The sequence below is a fragment of the Cervus canadensis genome, chromosome 24, assembly GCF_019320065.1.
Source record: "Cervus canadensis isolate Bull #8, Minnesota chromosome 24, ASM1932006v1, whole genome shotgun sequence".
Classification (NCBI taxonomy): Eukaryota; Metazoa; Chordata; class Mammalia; order Artiodactyla; family Cervidae; genus Cervus; species Cervus canadensis.
The window spans coordinates 15,903,829-15,929,410 of record NC_057409.1 but is presented as its reverse complement, the minus strand read 5'-3'; the positions used below and the strand labels follow the sequence as shown (position 1 = coordinate 15,929,410).

Genomic DNA, 25,582 nt, shown 5'->3' with positions numbered 1-25,582 from the left:
AAAAGGTCACAAAAGAGAATCAAGGGTTATCCAGTAGTGTGCCCTGAGTGTGACTGGTACCTAAACCTCCTGTGCCCTAGACCTGCTTGGGCACTGTCTTCCGACGTGACCCCACCATTGCTTTGAAGTTGTGTTGGTTGTGCTACTCTCCTCTCAGTGTGTGAAATCCTAACAAATTCTGTTGCAAGCTCATTATATCACTTGATACGGTTGCTCTGTTGCAACTATGTGGTTTTCTCACCTCTTTCATATTTCTACATTCCACATTTTTTTTTTACATTCCACTTTTTTATTTTAGCAACTGAATCTAAAAGCAAGTTAAAAGTATCCACCCTTGCTTAGCCCATATCTTAAAAAGTGGAAACGGTGACAGATTTTCTTTTCTTGGGCTCCAAAATCACAGTGGAAGGTGACTGCAGCCACAGAATTAAAAGATGTTTGCTCCTTGGAAGGAAAGCTATGACAAACCTAGATAGCATATTAAAAAGCAGAGACATCACTTTGCAACAAAGGTCCATAGAGTCAAAGCTATGGTTTTTCCAGTATTTGTGTACATATGAAAGAGTTGGACCATAAAGAAGGCTGAGCATCGAAGAAATGATGCTTTCAAATTGTGGTGCTGGAGAAGACCCTTGAGAGTCCCTTAGACAGCAAGGAGATCAAACCAGTCAATCCTAAAGGAAATCAACCCTGAATGTTCACTGGAAGGAATGATGCTGAAACAAAGAGCTGACTCATTGGAAAAGACCCTAATGCTGGTAAAGAATGAGGGTAGGAGGAGAAGGGGGTGACAGAGGATGAGATGGCTGGATGGCATCACCGACTTAATAGACATGAGTTTGAGCAAACTCTGGGAGATTGTGAAGGACCGGGAAGCCTGGCGTCCATGGGGGTCACAAAGAGTCAGACACAAATTTGCGACTGAACAACAACATACATATATACTTACCCATTCTAGAGTCTCCGTGTATTAAGATAAAACTTCCCCAACTGGAGAAATAAAACAGGCACTACTGCTCTAGCAAGTCCATGCTGAACTCAGATCTAAACAGAACTGCCTTAGACATTTAAGCCCAAGGTTCTCAGAAGACAACAGTACTCATTCAACCTGCAGTGTACATGCTTTTCATTCTTTTCCTGCAGACAGTCTCTTATGTACTAATATAGCCACAATGGACACCAGCCTTTCTTAAATAAGAGAACTAAAATTACTTCTAAATTTCCAGGCTCACAATGCAAGTAGGACATTCTAGCAAAACTACTATAAGAAAACCCTTGGGGAAGGGGTTCTCCTCACAAAGCAACAGATGGATCAGACCTAGTAGCTTCTAGAAAAAGCATTATTGTCCCTGACCCAGGTCAGCAAACAAAAGCCTGGGACCAGGACTTACTCTTCAATCTGTCAGGGGATAAAAAGAAAATAGACTTAAATTATTCTGTCTGATAGTGGATAGTGAATTTGTTTCCTCCATTTTATAAGGGAGAGAGACTGCTAAAAACATATAGCTTAATTCCTTAATATAAGCATCTCTTATCTTTATAAATAATCAGATTAAGGATTTAATTATCTTTGGGGAAAATATAGTTAAAAAAAAAAGTATCTTTGGCCACTTCAACAATTAGGCATTTCCTGTGTGTACCCTAATCTGGAATATTATTTACTAGTGTCTATATCATATGTTCATTTCATAATCCTAAACCTGTGACATTTGAGCCTCATTAAATAACACAAAAAGCTTCCCAGGTAGCAGAGAGGTAAAGAATCCACCTGCCAATGCAGGAGACATGGGTTTGATCCTAGGGTCGAGAAGATCCCCTGGAGGAGGAAATGGCAACCCACTCCAGTATTCTTCCCTGGAGAATCCCATGGACAGAGGAGCCTGGTGGGCCACAGTCCAAGTGGTCACACAAGTCTAAGTTGGACAAGACTAAGCAACTGAGCACATACATACACACACATCCACACATACAACACAAAATCAGGGAAATACAAACAGAGCTCCATTCAAAGATACTGGGGTGAAGGTAACTTAGAGATCCTTCAAGTTTTGTGATTTTAAGGGTGAAAAGAAAGGCTCTTAGCTCATGACAGAGATGCAGTCATTTTTTGTTGTTGTTGTCATTACTCGGACACCAAGTCATGTCCGACTCTTTGTGACCCCATGGACTGTAGCCCACCAGGCGGCTCTGTCCATGGGATTCCCCAGGGAAGAATACTAGAGTGGATTGCCATTTACTCCTCCAGGGGATTGTCCCGACCCAGGGATTGAACCCACATCTCCTGTGCAGTCATTTGGGAACAGCTTTCTAAATCATAAAAATACAAATCCAGGATACCCTATCAGTAAAAAGAAATAAAAATGATGGAGGAAAGTGTCTTATAATAATAACAATGAGAAAAGCTAGTCTACAAAGGAAGCATATTTGCCTAAAAATGCTGGAAATAAAAGACAAGCTCTTATGACTGATCATCATGTGGCTGAAAACATTTTTTAACAGCTTTTTGCCAACCAGATTTTTATTTTATTTTATTTTTCCAACAGATTTTTAAAAGAAATAAGAACCTGATTTTAAGGCTCAAAGTTCAAGTCACTTCCTATCTTAAGAGAAGAGGATTAGGTGGACAAGCTTTAAGGAGGGGGAACTAGAGAACTATTTATAAATACCACCTTCTGGGTCAGCTGGGTCTTTTCTCATTTAAAAGCTCCCTGGTGATTTATATATGAGATGAGCACAGAGGAACGCTCCTTTACTAAGGGAAGCCTCTGCTGGGGAAGAAGGGTTGTCCCCAAAACCCCCATATTGGAACCAGGCACCCAAAAGGAGACACACTCTTACATGTAAAAATAAATGCATCTTAAAAAGAAGCTTTAGAACAAAAGCAATAGTTTGTAAAGTATCAAGCTTTATGAAAGTTAACAGAGGAAATAAACTAAGATAAACATTATGGAAGAATGAGGCATTTGGTTTAACATGGACAGTTGCATAAGTCCTCTAATGTTTTAAAGAACAGATGTGATCTGGTATGAATTAGATGCAGTCCAGCGTAGGAGCTGGGGACAGTCCTGAGGTACGGAAGGCAGTGGAGGTGCAGAGGTGGTAGTGGGCTGGGGAGGGAGCATGTGGGGGTTGGAAGAAACCAGTTAGATGAGTGGTGGTGGTGGTGGTTTAGTCCCTAAGTTGTGTCCAACTCCTGCGACCCCGTGGACTGTAGCCTGCCAGGCTCCTCTGTCCATGGGATTCTCCAGGCAAGGATCCTGGAGATGAATGGGGTACTAGGTAAATTTCTCCTGGAGATGTCAGTTCGGGAACTGGGATAAAAAGACTTAAAACACTTCATAACAATCATCTATAGAAGCATTTTGGAAGAGTACATTGAGTCTTGTGGGTCTTAATTAGTTTTAAATGGAAATAGTAAACATTAATTTTTGATTAATTACTGAATAAGATGAACATTCATTATTATACTGTATATATAATATACATTATATTAACAACATTAAAATACTGAACAGAACAGATTCACTGGGCATGGCAGTATCTCACTGGCCACTTAAGGGAGGGAAAAATGAGGGACATTAGGGGAAGGCAAGGGAGTAAAGAGGGAATGAGGAAGGCAAAGAGGGGAAAGAGGAAAGAAACACAGAGCACACAAGAACAGGAAAAGGGACTTGAGGGAGAGAGTTAAAGAAAAAAAGTCACTGAGAAAAAGAGACAGAAATGCCCATATAAACTCAGAACCAAGAGACAGGGTGAGGACAGAAGGGAACAGAAAGGAAGAGGTTCAGCAAGTTGAGAGATCAGACTCTAGTTTTTTCTACTTTAATATTGCACTATAGAGCATTTTGGTTAATGGCTTTCACAGAATGGTTTGAAATTGATGGATGGAGAAGGAAACAGCAATCCAATCATTAAGCCCCTCTGACAGTGTTAATTGGCTGATTCATAGTTCTCTGGAATTTATTATCCAAACTGTGGTTACCAGTGGGGAGAGGGTATGTTGAGGGGCAATGTAGGAGTACGTGAAGAGGAAGTACAAACTATTAGCTATAAAATAAGCTACAAGGATATATTGAACAACATGGGGAATACAGCCATATTTTATAGTAACTATAAATGGAGTATAGGTAGCTTCCTTGGTGGCTCAGATGGTAAATAATCTGCCTGCAATGCAGAAGACCTGGTCAGGAAGGTCCCCTGGAGAAGGGAATGGCTACCACTTCAGTATTCTTGCCTGGAGAATCCCACGGACAGAGGAGCCTGATGGGCTACAGTCCATGGGGTTGGTTGCAAAGAGTTGGACATGAGTCAACAACGAACACTTTCATAAATGGAGTATAACCTTTAAAAATTGTGAATCACTGTATATTGTACATCTGCAACTTATCTAATATTGTCCAGCAACTATATTTAAAAAAACAACAACAAACAACTGTGGTATTTTTGAGAATGAAAGAGGTGCTTACTGGGAGGTACACTTAAATGAATTGGTTCACAAGTGCTTAAAAAGTGCCTGGGCATTTAGTTAGCCATGTGTTATTATCATTATTATTGCTTATCATTTCCAACCTGGCCTCCGTGCTTCCAGTCTCCTTTTTTAAAATTTATTTATTTTTGCCACACAGAGTTCATTGCTTTGTGTGGGCTTTCTTTACTTGTGGTGAATGGGGACTACTCTTCATTGTGGTGCTCGGGCTTTTCATTGCTGTGGTTTCTTTTGTTGCAGAGCACAGGCTCTAGGTGCAAGGGCTTCAGCAGCTGTGGCACATTGGCTTAGTTGCCCCAGAACATGTGGAAACTTCCCAGACCAGGGATCGAACCTGTGTCCCCTGAACTGGCGGGCAGATTCTTAACCACTGGCCCAGCAGGGAAGTTCTGTTTCCATTCCTGCCTCTTCCTCCAGCCCATCCTCACAGATGGAAGAGGTTTTTTAGAACTGTAAATCAGATGTCAATCCCCATTTTTTCCTTTGCACTTAAAATTAAAGAAGTCCTTTGTCTGGTTCCAGGGTCCCCCAGTTGCTACGTTCTGCTCATAGTGGGCTCCTTCTACATCTCTGACAGAGTCTCTTTCTGCCTGCTTCTGTCCTGACTCTTCACACCCTCAGGTCCTGGCTTCAGTGCCACCTCCTCAAAGACACCTGGGACCACTCAGTTTCCAGCAGTTTCTAAAACCAGGTGTGCCTGACTCCTGGGTCAGGGTTTCTTCTTGCCCCAAGGCTAACACCTGGCCACAGCTGGCTTCCCAGAAGCAGAGGATTTGTAGTACCTCCATCTCCCCTGAAAAAAAGGCTAAATACCACTCCACCTTCGTGTGTTGCTCTCTTGGTCAAAAACCTTCAATGGATCCTCCCAGACTGATGCAGGGCTCCCCATATATCTGACTTCAAACTATCATTCATTTAATAAATGTTTACTGACAACCTACTGTGTGCTGAAGACTGACATCAAAGTCACATGTGAAAAAATCCAGGCAATGTTGTCTCATAAAAGGTGACAGGTGACCCACTCCAGTATTCTTGCCTTGAAAAGTCCATGGACAGAGGAGCCTGGTGGGCTGCAGTCCATGGGGTTACATGACTGACCATGTGTACATCAGGGTGGAGGAAGATGAGTTGGTAGCAATAAACTGGTAGAACTAAAAAGAAAAAGAAAAAAGTGACAGGTAGAGGGAAATAATAGATCTAAATTCATATTATATTATTAAAATAATGATCTTAAATATGTATGTAAAAATATTTTATCCACATTCCTTTTTAAAACAGTTTTTCATTGGAAAGATAAGAAATTGCCTTATACTCAGGGTCACCATATATTTAGGCATTATTCTGATAATTTTGTGGGTTTTCTTTACTTAAAACCAAAAAATTTATTTACTCACTTCCTTCAAGATAATTCATACTCAAGCTGGATAATCTGCAATGATACTGAGATAATTCTCTAATGATATTAACTGCAACCCTGATATCAATCTAAGGATGGAAGATACATAAGATTTCTATTCACAGCAATTCACCAAGAAGGGAATTGGTTTATCAAGCGTTATTCTATTTTAGCCCTTTTTTTTTTTTAAAAAAAAAACTTTTAATTTTAGAATAGTTTTAGATTTACAGAAAAGCTGTAAGATAGTAGAGTTCTCATATACCCAACACCAGTTTCCCTTTTTTTTTTTTTCAGTTTCCCTTTTTATAAACATCTTATGTTTGCCGCAACTTATGAACCAACACTGATACCTTATCATTAATTAAAGTCCTGGGTTCGATCCCTGGGTTGGGAAGATTCCCTGGAGAAGGGAAAGGCTACCCACTCCAGTATTCTGGCCTGGAGAATTCCACAGACTGTATAGTCCATGGGGTCGCAGAGTCAGACACGACTGAGTGACTTTCACTTCACTTCATAGTTTGTTCAAATTTCCTTAGTTTTACTGTAATGTCCTTTTCCTGTCCCAGGATCCCATTCAGGAATCCACGTTACATTTAGTTGTCATGTCTCCTGAAGTTCTTTTTTTTTAAAAAATTATTTTTATTTATTTATTTTGGTTGTGCCACTATGTAGCATGCAGGATCTTAGTTCCCCATCCAGGGACTGAACTGGTGTCCCCTGCATTGGGAACACTAAGTCTTAACCACTGGACCACCAGGGACGTCCCCTGAAGCTCTTCTTGGCTGTGAGAATTTCTCAGACCTTCTTTGTTTTTGGTGACCTTGACAGTGTTGAGGAGCACTGGTCAGATATTTCCTGGATGTCCAAAAACTAGGGTTTGGCTGATGTTTTTTCTTATGATTAGATTGGAGTTATGGGTTTTGAGGAGGAAGACCACTGAGGTAAAGGGCCATTTCCATCATATCATGTCAAGGGTACATAATATCAACATGACTTATCTATCACTGTTGATGTTGACCTCAATCGTCTGGCTGAGGCAGTACTTGTCAGCCTTCTCCATTGTACACAGTCATTTCCCCTTCTTTCCATATTGTACTCTTAGAAGGAAGTCACTGTATGCAGCATGAATTAAGGGGTAGGGAGTTATACTCCACGTCCCAGTGGGAAGAATAACTAGATGAATTATCTGGAACTCTGCAATGGAGATTTGTCTTTTTTTTCCCATTTATTTTTAAATCAAATTATTTATTTATATCAGTTCAGTTGGTTTTATTATCAAATAACTGTGCTCTGATACCTAAATTATCTATCTACATGAAAATATTTCAACACTAAGCAATTTGTTTAAAAATATTTAAGATGGGACTTCCTTGGTGGTCCAGTGGCTGAGCCTCACCTGTCTCAATGAAGAGGGCCTGTGCTCCATCCCTGGTCAAGGAACTAGATCCCACATGCTGCAACTAAGAGTTTGCATGCCTCAACTAAGACTTGGTTCAGCCAAATGAATAATAAAAGTAAATAAATATTAAAAAAAATTTTTTAAGATGTTCACCTGTAAATCTCAGGGATTCATTTGGATTGTAGAGGGGAAGATAGACACCACAGGGTATATTAGTAGACAGTAACAAGGAAAAGCTGAGACAGAGGAAAACCAAATTGGTTTGGAGCAGAACACCTGGATGAGAGTCCAATTTCTATCATATAATAGTTGTGTGATCTTAGATTAAGTCATTAATCCTGCCCAAGTTTTAGTTTGTCAACTACTGATAATACTTTAAGCCTTAAGATTACTGCAGGATTATATGAAATACCTACAAAAATGGTTTATAAACTGATAAACTTGATACAGGGCTTTCCAGGAGGCACCATGATAAAGAATCTGCATGCCAGTGCAGGAGACACGAGAGATGTGGGTTCAATCTCTGGGTCGGGAAGAACCCCTGGAGTAGAAAATGATAACCTGCTCCAGTATTCTTGTCTGGAAAATTGCATGGACAAAGGAGCCTGGTGGGCCACAGTCCATGGGCATTGCAGAGTCGGACAAGACTGAGCACACACACAAACTTGATACAAAAGTATGACATTAATATATCATAATTATTCAGGATTGGAAAAAGAAAAAAAAAAGGAAGCAGCTTCTTCTGAGCCATTTCACATTCTCTAATAAAAGCACATTATCTTAAATGCTGTATAATCTTCAACAAGGGAAAAATTATAAGTTTAGTTATATGAATTAATGTTTGACTTTGGTTTATTCACTCAAACCTTATAATTCCTAGAAAATCTCTTGCTGTCCTTTTTGTTGCTCATATATTAATCAGTATTTCTTTTCCCACCTTCATCTGTTTAAACGTATGTATGTGTACTTAGTTGCTCAGTTGAGTCTCTTTGCAACCCCAAGGACTGTAGCCCACCAGGCTCCTCTGTCCATGGAATTTTCCAGGCAAGAATACTGGAGCGGGTTGCCATTTCCTACTCCAGGGATCTTCCTAACCCAGGGATTGACCCCACGTCTCTTGGGTCTCCTTCACTGGCAGGCGGATTCTTTACCACTGTGTTACCTGGGAAGCCCGTTTAAGAGTACAGGTGAGACTTAAACCTACTTTATATTTGTAAATACACATATCCTAGATATTAGATAGATAGCAGAAATTGTATTTAGGGGTTTGAGTACCTTAACCTGAAAAAAAAAATAAATAAAGGCAGGGATGGCTCTCTTAGTTTTTCCATTTGAAATGAAACCTAACTTTTATTAATAACTCCTTCTGGTTTTCTGTTTGACTCACATTTTGTACTGATAGGGCTTCCCTAGTGGCTCAGACAGTAAAAAAAATCTGCCTGCAATGCAGGAGACCTGGGTTTGATTCCTAGGTCAGGAAGATCCCCTGGAGAAGGGAATGGCAACCCACTCCAGTGCTCTTGCCTGGAAAATTTCATGGACAGAGGAGCCTGGCAGGCTACAGTCTATGGGATCTCAAAGAGTCGAACACAACTGATCAACTAACACTTTCATTTTTACTTTCACTTTACAGTGATATGTATTAACTAAAATTAAAAATTAGGTGATGTTTTTTGAGAAAAGTCATTAGAAAATGATTTTTTCTTCTACTGTACTTGTTAAAGCTAGTTCTGATTTTTTCTCCTGTATATTATTGATACAATAGTCTGCCAACTAATTTTTCTCCTTCAATCTGTAGTCCATTGTTTTCTTTTTTCTTTTTTTTCAAGGAGAAAAATAAAGTTTTATTTGTACAACTTGATAAATAATTCTCACCCCATACAATTCACACAAAGTGCACAATTCAGTGGTTTTTAGTATAGTCACAGAGTAGTACCTCCATTACCACAAAATCAATTCTATAACATTTTCATCATCTCCCTCCCCAAAACCCCAAATTCATTAGCAGTCACTCCCACTTCTCCCCAACATCCCCCAGCCCTAGGCAACCACTAATCTACTTTCTCCATATAGAGATTTGACAATTCTGGACATTCCATACAAATGAAATCACACAATATGTGGCTTTTCCTGCCTGGCTTCTTTCACTTGAAGTTTATCCACGTCATGGCATGTATCAGTACCCAGTTTCTTTTTAATTGCTGAATAATATTCCATTGTCTGGATATGCCACATTTTGTTTATTATTTATGGGTATTTGATTTGTTTTGATTTCTAGCTGTTACAAATAATGCCACTATAAACATCTGTTTACAAGTTGTGTGGATGCATTTTCATTTTTTCTATACCTAAGAGTGGAATTACTGGATAATATGATGAAAGTGAAGTCGCTCAGTCGTGTCTAATTCTTTGCGACCCCATGGACTGTAGCATACCAGGCTCCTCCGTCCATGGGATTTTCTAGGCAAAGGTACTGGAGTGGGTTGCCATTTCCTTCTCCACATTGTTTTCTTAGAGTGTGGTTTGATGATCTTGTTAAAAACGCTGTTCCCAAGGCCTCATCTCAGTCTTATTTAATCAGAATCTCTTCAGGTGAGGCCGGGCGATGCTCATTTTAAAAAGCAATTCTTATGTGCAATAAATTTGAAGTACCATTTGTCTAGCCTTTACAATGTATGACTAGAGTTACACTTCTAAAGTACAAGCTGGATCATATCATTACTTCCTCTTCAAAAATTTTCAAAAGATTTTCACTGTTGCTAATTTCTTAGCTTGGCATTTAAAGTTCTTTACATTGTGCCCCAGCATCTCTCTAGTCTCCTTTCTGCTTCATATCCCTTCCAATCCCTTGCTGTACCCCATTCTTATCTAGGCACAGTGAATATACTGTGGCCCATGCACCTCCAGGGGCTTCCCAGACAGCACTAGTGGTAAAGAACCCGCCTGCCAATACAAGGGACCTAAGAGACGCAGGTTCGATCCCTGGGTCTGGAAGATCCTCTGGAGGAGGGCATGGCAACCCTCTCCAGTATTCTTACCTAGAGAACCCTATGGACAGAGAAGCCTGCCAGGCTATGGTCCTCTATGGTTGCAAAGAGTCAGACAGAACTGAAGCAATCTGGCCTGCATGCACACGCACCTCTGTGCTCTCTGGATACTTGTTTGAGGTCTCTCATGAGAGGAGCCAGAAAGATCAGGAGAGTCAAGCTGCTTTTTGGGAACCCAATCAAGTGTTATGATCACCACAAGGCCACACCAGACAAGCTGACAAAAGGAGATGGGAAGAAACCAGTCTTTAGCTCAGAGGACCCTTGTGGAGGCAACCATGACAGAGAAGCAGAGCAACAAAGACACAGTAATTATCGTTGGCAAAGGCCGGCTATAAATGCCCCAGATGTACCAACTGCAGAGCAATGGTCCCCATATCATCCCAAGAAAATCTCTCTAAAACATATCAAGTGTGACTAGTCTCCACTTCCATTACTGAGAGAAGGAAACACTCTTAGTGGCTTAAACATTTATTTATGCCACTTTCATATAATGCCATAAATGCTGTAGAGCAAAACTTGTCCCAAAGAACGGCAGTTCCTCATCATGTGATGACTAAGAAAAAGGCCATAAAGCAGAGCTGCTCAGTATCCTAATCAAAGTTGCACAGCCAAGAGGCAGCAGCCCCGGATTTGGAATGATGGTCAGACTCTGAAGCTTAAGATTCTTCCACTATTCCCACTGTCTCTCCATGACAGGGAATAAATTTCTTTTCCTATCCTTCAAAGATTAAAATCTACTCTTCTATTATAATTTTTAAAACTACCATGTTTTTTTCTTAATGAGAGTTCCAAACAACTTATTTTTAAGAAGACCCAGAAAAACTCTTAAGTCTTCAGCACTTCTAGAAACACCAAACTGCTCAAGCCAATGGCAATTCCAGTTTCAGTCACTGGCTCCTACTCGAGGTGAAGCTGATTGCTCAAGAAACTGACTCACAGGTAGAACAGAGCTTTTAATTCTTTCAACCATTAATTCAGGTCTCCTTTACTTCGCCCATTCATCCACATCCTGAGTTTTACTGTCTTTGGGTGATGCAATTGAGGATGACTATTAGGCAATGGAAGAACAAATATAAGTTTTTTAACAATGTATGAAAAGAAATGTTTCGGATTCAGGTGAGAGAGTGAGTCAAGAAATGTGGAGTATAAATGTACTTATTTACAAAACAGAAAGAGTCACAGGTGCAGAAAACAACTTTATGGTGAACAAGGGGGAAAAGAGGTGGGGTGGAGGGATAGATGGGGAGACCCAGACTGACACACACGCACACTACTATACATAAAACAGACAACTGGTAAGGACCTATTGTATAGCACAGGGAACTCTATACTCAGTACTCTGTAATGGCCTACATGAGAAGAGAATCTAAAAAAGAGTGGAGAGGGAGTTCCCTGGTTGCCTAATGGTTAGGATTCCGGGCTTTCATGGCTGTGGCCTGGGTTCAATCCCTGATTGGGGAACTGAGATCCCAAAAGCTGTGTGGTGTGGCCAGAAAAAAAAAACCCCAAAATAAAAAAATAAAAAGAAGTGGATATAAGAATATATATAACTGATTCACTTTGCTGTACAGCAGAAACTAATACAACGTTGCAAATCAACTATACCCCAATAAAAAAAAAGAAGTCCCACTCAGTAAGCTTTAAATATTCCAATACTATCTACTTCATTTTTAGAAGTTGTTGGTTCTTTTTTATTCTCGACTCACATAAGAGATTTACAAATTAAAGATTTCCCCTTTTAAAAAAAAAAGAGAAAGAAATGTTAAGTAAGGGGTACTTACTTTGAGGGTATCAGCCTACTATGGCTCCCTTTGCCTGGCAAAGCAATAAAGCTACCCTTTTCTACTTTACCCACTCCCCAAAAAAATGTTGAGCAAGGAGAAATAAAGGTGTTTATGTAAAACAAACCATGATTCACACTTACTGGGTAAACGCTAGAAACATTCCCTTTAAAGTCAGAAGTAGGGCAGAGATATCTTCTAGTGCCACTATTATTTTATTCTGGAGGTACTAGACAACATAATTATAAGAGAAAGAAATAGGAAATATAAAAATTGGAAAAGAGAAAATAAAATAATCATTATGTGCCAGTGATATCGTTATATATCTGGAAAACTGAGAAGAATCAAAAGAAAAGTTACTGTAAATAATAAACAATAAAAGTAAGGCTGCTTGGCTCAAGCTCTATCAGAAAAAAATTCTAAATGCTACTGAGGGACACAAAAGAAATATTAAATAAATGGAAAAGCATATCCTAATTTTGGATGGAAAAAATTAATATCATAGATTCATCTGTAAATTTAATGCAATCCAAATAAATGTAAACTCTAGGATTTTTAAAAAACCTGAAAACTGATCTTAAAATTCATATGGAAAGTATGAGAATCATCAGGAAAATCCTGAAGAGTAACAAGAAAAAAGTAACAAGAAATATATCCTTACAGATATTAAAACTTATAGAGCTTTAAGAACTAAAATAGTGTTGAATATGACTAGACAGATCAATGGAAGAGAAAAAAATCATATGGAATTCAGTACATATTAAAATTCTTAAAGAGAATTTTTAAAGAGATGGGAAAATTCTTCAAGAGATGGGAATACCAGACCACCTGACCTGCCTCCTGAGAAATCTGTATGCAGGTCAAGAAGCAACAATTAGAACTGGACATGGAACAACAGACTGGTTCCAAATCAGGAAAGGAGTACATCAAGGCTGTATATTGTCACCCTGTTTATTTAACTTATATGCAGAGTACATCATGAGGAATGCTGGGCTGGATGAAGCACAAGCTGGAATCAAGACTGCCGGGAGAAATATCAATAACCTAAGATATGCAGATGACACCACACTTATGGCAGAAAGTGAAGAAGAACTAAAGAACCTCTTGATAAAAGTGAAAGAGGAGAGTCAAAAAGTTGGCTTAAAACTCAACATTCAGAAAACTAAGATTATGGTATCTGATCCCATCACTTCATGGCAAATAGATAGGGAAACAATGGAAACAGTGACAGACTTTATTTTTGGGGGCTCCAAAATCACTGCAGATGGTGACTGCAGCCATGAAATTAAAAGATGCTTGCTCCTTGGAAGAAAAGCTATGACAAATCTAGACAGCATATTAAAAAGCAGAGACATGTGCTCGCTTCGGCAGCACATATACTAAAATTGGAACGATACAGAGAAGATTAGCATGGCCCCTGCGCAAGGATGACACGCAAATTCGTGAAGCGTTCCATATTTTAAAAAAATAAATAAATAAATAAAAATAAATAAAAAGCAGAGACATTACTTTGCCAACAAAGGTTCATCTAGTCAAAGCTGTGGTTTTTCCAGTAGTCATGTATGGATGTGAGGGTTGGACATAAAGAAAGCTGAGCGCCAAAGAATTGATGCTTTTGAACTGTGGTGTTGGAGAAGACTCTTGAGAGTCCCTTGGACTGTAAGGAGATCCAACCAGTCCATCCTAAAGGAAATCAGTTCAGAATATGCATTGGAAGGACTGATGCTGAAGCTGAAACTCCAGTACTTTGGCCACCTGATGTGAAGAGCTGACTCATCTGAAAAGACCCTGATGCTGGGAAAGACTGAAGGCAGGAGGAGGGGACGACAAAGGGTGAGATGGTTGGATGGCATCACCGACTTGATGGACATGAGTTTGAGCAAACTCTGAGAGTTGGTGATGGACAGGGAAGCCTGGCATGCTGCAGTCCATGGGGTCACAAAGAGTCGGATATGACCGAGCAACTGAACTGAACTGAACATATTAATGGAAACATTTAAAATCAGTAGCAAAAAACGATGGGACTATTGAATAGTGTTAGGACAAAAGGGTGGTCATATAGAAAAATTAAATCTCTATCTCACTCCTTCTATTAAAATGTACTTCAGACAGATCAAAGTTAAAAAAGAAAGAAAGCAAGGAAGGAGAAAAATACAGAGGGAAATATGGGGATTGTTTTTATAATGTAGGATTGGGAAAGGTCTAATATGATGAAAAATCCAGAAGCCTTTACAGAAGTCTCTTCCTTCTCTGACCAAAACTGCAAACTGCCAGAAATCCTCATTTCTTCTGTCACTGTCTTATTCCTCCCATTTAAATCTTCTAGAGGCTATTTCTTTTAATACATAAATTATTCCTCCATCTGATTTTTTTTTAAAGAAAACACAGTTCAGCTTTTACACTGCAAAAGTTTTAGTTTTCACTGTATAATCTTTTACACTATTTGAAAACATTTTAATCTGTATATTACTTAAAAACAAAAGCACAAATAACTTCAATAAGAATCACTTCCTAATTCTTAACCAAAGAACAGGCCTAATTTTTCATACCCTAGGTCACTTGAATTTCTTTCTCTGGAAGCTTTTCTCTGTAGTGAAGACTTGGCCCTGGCTCCCTCACTGCTCTAATAATATGGTAACTTCTGCAGATGGAGAGGATTCCAGGAGGATCTATTGAATTTGATCAGATTAACCTTTGCAGCAGCTTCCGCCCCGGTCAATTCTGGTGTCACTGGTTTCATAAAGGCAGAGGTGTGCGGGCTTCTTTAAAAAGAGGGGCAGAATAATCGCGTCACATGTTTGTATCTCCTGGCTAAGACAGACACTATAATCCAACATCTCTGAAAGAATCAAGATTTAAAAATGAGCCTCTGCTTGCCAAATGGCCCTCCTGAATGTCTATTTTTGTCTTCCTCTGTCTGATTTTCTAGTACTTGCTCCTCATTATTCCTTTTATTCTGAATACTCACAAGCTTTTAGCAGCTGTTTTGTGTACTAGTTACTGTTTCCCTAATTTGGTTTATGGACTTACTGAAGGCAGAGGTATTCCCACTCACTGAGTTGATAGCAAAAAACAGGGAAATCTTTGGCTATCCTGGCTTTTGCATCACATCAATCAATAACTTTCCAGTGTGCCAAAAGTAATTAGCAAAAAAAAAAATTTTGGGGGGGATGGGGTAATAGGGTTAAGTAGAATGAATAAGAATTTGCTTCCAAATTATTAAGTCTAGGGTACTCTGTATAAGGACAGTCAACATTAGTTTTCATAGAGTATGTTTTCTTGGAAAGGATTTTTCTTTTAGGATAATGCTTGAATTAAGGCAAAAAAGGGACTAATTTCTTAATTAGTATTTTATTTTTATTCTACTTTGTAAAGTACTTTTTTTCATGACACTTATTCTTCCCTGGTGGCTCAGCTGGTAAAGAATCCACCTGCAATGCAGGAGACCTGGGTTCAATCCCTAGGTTGGGAAGACACCCTGGAGAAGGGAAAGGCTACCCACTCCAGTATTCTGGCTTGGAGAATTCCGTCTGAGCGACTTTCACGTCACTATTAACAGGTATCTTAAAGTTACTGTACAGTTCTTGTTTACTCAGCACTTAGTTCTCATTTCCAGTCTTCCTAAAAGTAATCAATTTCTAGACATAATCCTTTTTTTCCATTTTAATAACAGTTTAGAATTATAAACTTTCAAAAATGTAGTCTCTTACAGATGCTACCAAAATCAAAACAGGGGCACATTCCTAAACTATGCCAGAGAAAACAAAAATCATTAGCTCTATTAAGTTGAAACTTGACCGAGGACAAAGGTATCATTTTTAAATGGACTATTATTATTATAAATAAATAGAAGAGTATCCTTTATATTTTCATACTATTTTTAGAGATTTTCTAGTTTGTAAAAATAAATGTCTGCCTGCTGGTCATTCAAATGCACACATTTAACTAGAATGAGGTACCATATTTAAGATCCTGTGATATTCCTTCGTATACCAGGACAGAGATTGAGAGAGAGAAGAGGGAGAGAAGAGAGACAGAGATACAGACAGATATGGAGAGGGGGAGGGAAAGAGAGAGGAGGGGGAGGGAGGGAAGGAAGGGGGAGAGAAAAGTGGGAGAGAGGGGGTGAGAGAGGGGAGAGTGCCCCTGCTTTTTTATGCAGATGAATTTAATGTTAGCGGTTTAGAACAGTTGTGTGAAAATGAAGTGTGGTTTTTGTTTGGGTTTTGTTTTTTCTTTTTGTAAATTACATGGTTTAAATCGCTCTTCAGGAATTTATTGTTTTAAAAGTACCAAATAAGTTATCTCATAAATGGAGAAAATTTTCTGAAATAAATGTTTAAAGCCCTAATTTGAGATTAACTAGCAAATCTCTAAAAGCAAATTTCTGTTTACTGTGATTTCTTCAGGCAGGGCACATCCATGGTAAGTTTTCATTGTGATAGGAAAAAATGCCAGTCATGTTAGTTAACAACTTCTGAAGATTATATCCCAGTTAGATACAATCATATTTCAGATCTGAACCCCCTAAAAAGCCAGAACTTAATTTGTTACATCACTGTAATATATCTTTCCCTACCACACAAGGCCTCTCTCTTAGAAAAGATATCTTTGATGTCTTCATAAAGTGACATTTTTGTTTCCTTTTTTTCCCCTAAGTTTAAGAACCTGAAGTACACCATTATCACATCAATGGCACCTTATATTAAGCATATGCTTGGCTTCCCTGGTGGCTCAGATGGTAAAGAATCTGCCTGCAGTGTGGGAGACCTGGGTTCCATCCCTGGGTTGGGAAGATCCCCTGGAGAAGGGAATGGCAACACACTCCAATATTCTGGCCTGGAGAATCCCAGGGACAGAGAAGCCTGGTGGGCTACAGTTCATGGGGTTGCAAAGAATCATACATGACTAAGCAACTAATACTTTCATTTTCTTTCCATATGACCTCAAACAAGTGCCAAGACCAAATTATCTGCATGAGAAACAACGTCCAGGGCAGCATTAAGTTTACTCAACCAAGGTAACCTGAAATTCTCGGCTGTATTAGTGTTTGCTGGCAGAGGTGGCTGCTGTCAATTCGCTCCTGTTACATTATTTTCCTTTGTCTCAGTCAGAAGCCACAGGGGAGGGCAACAGGGTTTGCTTCCACCTTGTAACAACAGCAGAGGTTATGGATTCCCTCTGCTGCTCTGACCAACCTGATTCCTGGCTCCTTGCCTGGAAACAGGGTAAAGCTGGAGACAGATGTATCCATACCAAACAGGACAAGAAATCTGCTATTCTATGAAACGTCTGGTTGGCTACTTGGGGAACAACAGAAAAGTCTGTCAGAGAAAGGAGAAAAAGGAAATTGTGTAGAGCTGGCTTTGACCAGAATGTCCACTAGCTTCCTTGATATCCTCGGTTTCTTTACTCCACTTCTCATTTCTTTTAATACACACTGTGGAGTCTGACTGTAAATAAGATAGCTGAAAAGCAGCTAGTTCCAGGACTGTTTGGCATGGTTATTCACCAAGTGGACTCTCAGGGTAATCCTAGAAGGTATGTGACCCAGGAAAAACAGTGGTTAATGGTACTGTACCAATGTCCCTTTCCCAGTTTTGATAATGTAGTATAGCTATGTAAGATGTTATCATTGAGGGACACTGGATGAAAGGTACGTGAGAACTCACTTTCTATTTTCACAACTTCTCGTGGCCTAAAATTATTCCAAAATGGAATTTGAAAATTTTAAAAATAGACACCCATATGTATATTACACTAGTAGTAGTTTCTAAGACATTTAAGACTATGAGCATGCTCAGTCGTGTTTGACTCTTTGCAACCCCACGGACTGCAGCCCACCAGGTTCCTCTGTCCATGGGATTTCCCAGGCAATAATACTGGAGTGGGTTGCCATTTCCTTCTCCAGCAGATCTTCTCAACCCAAGGACTGAACCCAGGTCTCCTGTATTGCAGGAAATTTACCGTCTGAGCCACCAGGTAAGCCCTGCTTCATTCTATACCATATGTTAAATTCCAAATTATTGAAGAAAAATGGTTGATTATCTCATATTGTTTACTATAATATATTACAATTGGCTTCAAGAATTACATATAAAGAAAATATAGATGAATATGTAACCTAAGGATAAAGAAGGCTTCTCTAAAAAGAAATGCAAAAGAAAATAAACCATAGAAGAATAAAGTACGTACAAATTCCAGAAAAACAGTTTAAAACCCAAGTGGTTTCAGCAGGAGGGGGCGAGCACTAGACAGAGTGCTCACTAGACAGAGTGCTCTGGGGACAGAGATTGAAGCAGACTAGGTTTTTCAAACTGCTTTGTTTACAAGAAGAATGTATTTCTATTACTTAATTTAAAAAGTACCTCAAAAGTCAAACCATAGAACACTGTATACCTCAAAATCATCATAAACAAAGTTAAGTCAAATGAAAAATTAGAAAAATATGACAAGCAAAGGGACAATGTCTTTACCACAGAAGGAGCACTTACATGAGAAAAAGACAAAATGGCTCAAAAGAACAGTAGGCAAAAAAATGCAGGAAATGCAAGTTTTCACCTGTCACACTCCCCCAGCCCAGCCTGGCCCTCACAGAAGGTGAGAGAGAAAATGCTGCCTCCCTGGAACCCGGAGGGAGAGGTGCCTCCTAGAGGGAGGATCAGGTTTCAGGGAAAGGGAGGGCTCCAGGAAGTGCTCCTGGAGGGAGGAGACGGTGTTTAGAGCAAAAAAGGGCTTTCTGATGGGGTGGTGTTGGGGAGAATTGGGTGGAGTAAGAGGCAAGAGGGTGAGACCATCAGAATAGACTGGTGCCTGGAGGAGCCTACGCTTTGGGAGGGTAAAGGAAGTTTATGGAGTCATTTATAGCCTGTTCTCAAAAGTTTCCAACTTTTGACAAAATTATTTTGGTGCTAAACTTGCCCAAAGGGCTTTGTTTCTTTGGGCATTGACCTTCCTGACCTCTCTTGACCTTCCTTTCCAGTCAGTCAGCAAGTTCTGCTATTTTCTTCCAATAAAGTGCAGTTTCACCTTCCCCCCCCCCCCCATCCAATCTGCACACTACTGCCAGACTATATGTTTCTAAAATATCACTTGGATCTTTTCTCCTCTCTGCTCATAAACCTCTCAGTGCTTTCTGCTGTCACTGGGTCAAGCATAGCCACACATGCTCATCTGACACCACAAGGAGTCTCAGGTTCATTTCAAAAACACCTGTTCTAGCCAAACTGGTTCCATCACAGACCTGTCCCTGTATGTGCCACCATCCCCCCAAAACCTTTTTTATGTTTTTCCTAAGTCTGATTTTACACTCGAAAGACCCTTTCCTTGTTACTTCTCCATGGTCTAGCCTTCTTTCACATTCAGTTTCATCCCCTCTTCTCCCGACCCTTTCCTTGTTACTTCTCCATGGTCTAGCCTTCCTTCACATTCAGTTTCATCCCCTCTTCTCCCGCGAGTATACAATGTGCTTAAAGCACAAGAGGGGATTCTCACAGCCCCGGTGATAATCATGGCACCATTATTTAATAGTTTTGTGACCTTGGGGTCACTTTCTTTAGGCTTGAACGCTAAGTTGCTTCAGTCATGTCCGCCTCTTTGTGACCCCATGGACTGTAGCCCACCAGTCTTCTCTGTCCATGGGATTTTCCAGGCAAGAATACTGGAGTGGGCTGCCATTTCCTTCTCCAGGGAATCTTGCTGATCCAGGGATTGAACCCGGGTCTCCCTCATTGCAGACAGATTCTTTACCGTCAGAGCCACCAGGGAAGTGGTTTCCTTAAGGCTTAGTTTGCCTCAACTCCAAAATGTAATAAATATTTGTACAATTTTTGTGAAGATTCAATGAGAACTGATGTATGTAAAACTAACACAGTGCCTGGAGCACAGGAGATCAGTAGTAATGCCTGGAAGCTCACTAGATAGTACTCATTATTACTGTCCAAATACATTTCTTTTCTCTGAGTATAAAGTTTCTCTTATGAGTTGGTGCTTATGGGCACTGCTATTTTCTCTCTTACATTTAAATTTTTTATACTCATTAACACTGGATGTAAAGTTTTACGTTAGGTGCTTTACGTATACAAAATCACATGGGTTAGGTACTGTTACTTCCATCACTTCACTTTCTGGGTGGGAAAACTAAATTTGGAGATATTAAAGACTGAACCTAATATTAAACAGCTGGAAGCAGCAGGTGATTTTCTTTTGATTGATCTATTTGTAAGGTTGAAAACTGTCTATGATTTCCATGAATGATCACTGGACAGTCCTAATGAGTCAGGTCTGGTCTTCCCTCACCAGGAGATTTCTCCCAGGGAGAACTGAGCACTGTCACCAGATCTGGCTTCAGCTTCACTCCCCAAACAGCCAGAGATTGTGCTTTCCTCCAGGGACTGCTCTGACCCTCTGACTTTAAGAAAGAAAGCACACTAGAAGCCCCATGTTTTGTTATAAGAGAGGAAGATCATTTCTGGCATGAGAAATCATGCCATAAGGCATCAGAATAAAAACCAGGTTTCCATCAATGAGAAGCACCCTGTCTTTCTGAGGAGAAAGAGAGGCTCTTAATAGAACCAAGCCTTCTGAGTACAGAAGAGGCCAACCTTTCCCAAAGGCAACATTTAAAAGAGTGTGAGTCTTAAAGAGTCAAAAGACAAAACCCTAAAGGACAAAAGGACAGACCTCACAACTGAAAGGTCGGGGCATGCCCCCGGGAAAGTGCTACAAGGCAAATTCCGGAGGCTGGCTAAACTTTCAGGGGCTGGCCCCCTGCAGCCTGGTCCAATCAGGTACCAACACAGCCCTCGGACACTGACCACCGCTGTAGCCCGCGCTTTCTTCCTTATATGAAAAGACCTGGCCTGGACGCCCTGCCCGGACTATAAAACCCCTCCCCACCCCTCATACCTTGCAGACTCCCTTTGTCTCCTCACTCACCAGCCCCCCGGGAGTTCTGCCCGAGAGCGAGAGCGACGCTTAATAAAAAGGTCTTTACCACCGGTCCTTAGAGGCGGCTTTTTCTTTCTCCCGCGGCGTTTTCTAACAACAACTGTGTATTATTTACTCTGATCTTTATTACATGAGAGTGCCAGTACATACAACTAGATTTGTTTGGTAAGAACTGAACAAACATAAAAATGAACCACTGGTTCCAGTATTAACTGACACGGTAATTATGTTTATAAACTGATTTCCAGTAGAATCATCACACATTAGGCCTCTTCAGGAGCCTACAGTTTCCAGATGGTGAGAAAGCACTGCCTCTGAGTGAAACCTGCAAATTTTACCTTGCTAACTCTCAAACTGTTTTGCCTGATAAAGGTTAAAGAACTTTGAAACAAGCAAACAAAAGAAACCAACAGCCATAAAACAAAACAAGCTCACCTACTTAGGAAATAAACATGCCTCCCCCGATTTACTATCTCTTAACTACCAAGGGTACTTTAGAGGTCAGAAGGAGTAGATATACATTCCTGTCAGTAGGGGAGCTGCCCACTGCCAGCCTCTGGACAGATAACCCTGGGCATGGATTCTCTAAGGCTCAGTGTCGGTAACTTCCTGAGTTGGGAGACTGGGATTGGTGGATGACCAACAGGAGTTTTGAGGTTTCTCCCTTCATTCACCCACTTATCAGATTCTGCTTGGAGGGTCTTTACTTGTGAAAAGAGGGCAAAGAACTTTTTTCTTTACAATGCTTCTCTCCTACATGTCAGGAGAGAATTATGAGGACTGGGCAGATTAAGATGGTGATATTTACCAAACTGCTCTACAAATTCAACTTAATCATTATCAAAATCCCAGCTGGCTTTTTTTTTTTTGGCTGAAATTGACAAAATGACCCTAAAATTCATATGGAAATCAAGGGACTCAGAGAACTCAAACAACCTTGAGAGAGAAAACAAAGTTGGCCAAATCACACTTCCTGATTTCAAAACTTGTTATAAAGCTACAATAATCAGATGGTGTGGTACTGGCATAAGGACAGACATATAGATCAATGGAAGAACTGAGAGTCCATAAATAAACCTCACATTTATGGTCACTTGATGTCTGACAAGGCTGCCAAGACAATTCAATGGGAGAAAGAATAGTTTTTTCAACAGATGGTACTGGGACAATGGGCTATCTACATGCAAAAAAATAAAGCTGGACCCCCCAACATTCACATCATACATAAAAATTAACTTCAAGTGGATCATAGGTTCACATGTAAGAGCTAAAATTACAAAACTCTTAGGAAAAATACAGTAATAACTCTTTGTGACCTTGGGTAAGTTAAAACCCTTCTTAGATATGACAGACTAGAAAAACACAGATGACAAAAGAAAAATAAACTGGATTTCATTAAAGTTAAAAACTCATATGCTCCAAAAGACACCATTAAGAAAATGGAAAAACAATCTACATAGTGGGAGAAAATATTTGCAGATCGTGGATCTGAGGAGCAAATTGTATCCAGAATATATAAAGAACTCTTACAACTCAAAAAAAAAAAAAGAAAAAAGAAAAAAAGAAAAAAAAAAAAAAAAAAGAACTCTTACAACTCAATAAGACAAATAACCCAATTAAAAAATGGGCAAGAATCTGAACAGACATTTCTCCAAAGATACGGAAATGGTCAAAAGGACATGAAAAGATGCTCAACACCATTAGTCACCAGGGAAATGCAGATGAAAACCACACTGAGATATTTACTTTACACCCTCCAGGATGAGTATTAGTAGGAAGACATGTGTTCACAACCATGTAGAGAAACTAGAACCCTCATACACTGCTGGTGGAAATGTAAAATGGTGCAACTTTTGGAAGAGTCTGGCAGTTTCTCAGAAGGTTAAACAGAGTTACCTTATAGCCCAGTTATTCTTCTCCTAGGTATATGTCCAAGAGAAATGAAAACATATGTTCACACAAAAACTTGTACGTGAATGTTGATAGCAATATTAGTCCTAATAACTAAAAAAAAAGTGAAGACAACCCAAATGTTCATCAACCGATGAATGGATAAACAAAATGTGGTACATCCACACTATGGACTATTGTCTGGAATTGTAATGGAATTAGACACTTATATATATATGCTATAGTGTGGATGAAACTTGAAAACATTAAGTGAAAGAAATCAGTCACAAAAGCCCCCAAATTCCTTGATTCCATTTGTATGAAATATCCAGAATAGTGGAATCTACAGAGGCAGAAGGTAGATTAGTGGTTTCCTACAGCTGGGATGGGAGGGTAGAGGAAACGAGGAATGACTGCAAGAGGAAACAGAGGTTTCTTTTAAAAAGGTGATGAAATGTTCCCAAAGTGACTGTTGATGGCTGCATAGCATTGTGAATAGAATAAAAACCGCTCAACTATACATTATAAATGGGTGAACTGTATCTCAATAAAGCTGTTAAATGTGCATTTTAAAAAGAATTACAGGGATATCAAGAAAAAGCCTTCAAAATTAATGAAAAGGTCAGGAAATGTTTCAAAAACAAAAATCCACAAAATAATCAGAAAAACACTTGGTAAGTATGCGAAAAAGAAAGCTGTAGGAATAGAAAGAAAGTAAAAACATTCTTGGTCTGGATCTATTCTGAAAAACAAATTTTTAAAAAACACACTATGGGGGGCAGGGATAGACGGAGTTTGAGATAACATATGAAAAGTGAAAGTGTTGGTGGCTCACTCCAGTCTGACTCTTTGAGACCACATGGACTGCAGCCATCTGAGCCACATTATATAGTAGTGTGTATACATTAATCCCTGGGTTTCCCTGGTGGCTCAGATGGCAAAGAATCTGCCTGCAATGCAGGAGACTCCGGTTTGATCCCTGGTGGGAAGATACCCTGGAGGAGGGCATGGCAACCCACTCCAGTATTCTTGCCTGGGAAAATCATATGGACAGAGGAGCCTGGCAGGCTAAAGTCCATGGGGTTGAAAAGAATCGGACACAACTGAGCAACTAACACTTTGTTTCATATATAAAAAAGATATAAAGAAAAAAAAATATATATATATATATAAAAGATAAACAAAGACCTACTGTATAGCACAGGGAACTATATTCAATATCCGGTAATAACCTATGATGAAAAAGAATCTGAAAAAGAATATCTCTGAATATCTCTCACAAAGAGTTGGACATGACTGAGCGACTGAACTGAACTATCTCTGAACAACTCTGCTGTACACCTGAAATTAACCAACTTTGCAAATCAACTATATTTCAATTTAAAAAACACATTTTATGTCTATTCTATCTCAATAAAACTAGAAAAAATTTAGAAAACACAAGAGGGAGAGTCTAACACAAACTATTACAACTTTTTTTTTTTGCAGTTTTATTTGATATTAATAAATGACAAAAAGGTCTGGTCTGCACATGGGCTCTTTAGATACAGGAAAAGCTTAGTAGTAGTTATTTCTCATGCCAAACACACCTTCCACCCTAGTATTTTCTAAATCATTGTTCTAATAATAATAAAAAGATACAGAATTAGGCTATCAGATTTACTAAGGCCATCAATGAAATCCATCATTCATTTGCATAGTACCTTAAAGTTTATAAATCTCTTTTACACATTTTATCTCAGCTGATCCTATCAAAGCAGGTATCACTCCCATTTTAAAGATGAAGAAAGAGCCTCAGAAACATTAACAGACATTTAATGCCTCACACCTAGTGAGAGGTATAGACAGATTAGAACACAGGTCTCACTCTACTAAGCCACTTTCTACGTTTATAAAGAAACTGCTCTTTTGTATACAATATTCTTTTAGTAAATACAATTTTTTTCTTATTGAATTTTCTCTTACAAAAACTGTTTGGAACTAATTTTAAATAGCAGTTTGGTCCAGATTGAAATATAGTTTAATATACAGTATAACATATATTCTATACTAATTTCAATCATATATTTCATTTTTAAAGATAAAAAAACAATTACACGGGGAGTTCCCTGGTGGTCCAGTGGTCAGGACTTGGCACTGTTACTGCTGTGGCCCTAGGTTCAATCCCTGGTTGGGAAACTAAGATCCCATAAGCTGTGTGGTGCAGCCAAAAAACCCCTCAAAAACAATTACTCAGAATGTACAAATTCCAAGCTGACTACTACAGAGTTTGACTAATGGCTAAGAAGTCAAAATAATGCTTTTGACCAATGGCTAAGAAGTCAAAGTAATGCTTTTGGGCAATAAGTTTGCTATGTATTCAAAAGTTAAATGTGTGTCTCATCCATTTAATTTACCTAATATACTAATATCAGGAAACAGTCTTTCCTTAATTTGTGTTTTCATATCTTATTTAAGAATTAAGGCACTATAATGACAGATACCATAGTATATGCATGTCCTCCAAAACAGAATACCATTCTGAACATAAATATGGTCTGAAAAGCTAATCCCCAAATTTTGATATAATTTTAGATAGAAGTTTTCCTAAGTCATTTCCCTTTTATTTTCCTTCCAGAATGTCCAGAACTC

At 39.2% G+C, this 25,582-nt stretch overlaps 1 protein-coding gene and 2 non-coding genes across 3 annotated transcripts in view; 2 read left to right on the top strand and 1 right to left on the bottom strand.

Annotated features, from left to right (window-relative positions):
* The window catches only part of PDE6D (phosphodiesterase 6D), a 54,545-nt gene that overhangs the window by 8,147 nt on the left and 20,816 nt on the right, over nucleotides 1–25,582 (bottom strand). The gene's annotated exons all lie outside the window — the stretch shown is intronic.
* Nucleotides 13,468–13,574, top strand: LOC122426963. The gene has a single exon (XR_006265308.1). It is a non-coding gene; the product is annotated as a U6 spliceosomal RNA (small nuclear RNA).
* Nucleotides 25,057–25,129, top strand: TRNAN-GUU. The gene has a single exon. It is a non-coding gene; the product is annotated as a tRNA-Asn (tRNA).